The following is a 413-nucleotide window of genomic DNA, read 5'->3' on the forward strand; positions in this document are numbered from 1 at the left end:
TGAGCACTCCATCATTCTCCATGAAATAAGAGAAGATCAAAGAGTAATGAGGGAGGAGCAACAAAGGCAAGGAAGGGACATAGAAGAGCTTAAGGACATTGTTGGACCTTCAAGAAGAAGACGCCACTAAGGTGGATTCATTCCTTGTTCTAATTTCTTTCTGCTTTTCGGTTTTTATGTTGTATGTTCATTTATGTTTTGTGTCTCTACTTCATGATCATTGGTGTTTAGTAACTATGTCTTAAAGTTATGAATAATTCCATTAATCCTTCACCTTTCTTAAATGAAAAATGTTTTAATTCAAAAGAACAAGAAGTACATGAATTTCGAGTTTATCCTTGAATTTAATTTAATTATATTGATGTGGTGACAATACTTTTTGTTTTCTGAATGAATGCTTGAACAGTGCATAT

The sequence above is a fragment of the Arachis duranensis genome, chromosome 5 (assembly GCF_000817695.3).
Source record: "Arachis duranensis cultivar V14167 chromosome 5, aradu.V14167.gnm2.J7QH, whole genome shotgun sequence".
In the NCBI taxonomy this organism is placed as follows: Eukaryota; Viridiplantae; Streptophyta; class Magnoliopsida; order Fabales; family Fabaceae; genus Arachis; species Arachis duranensis.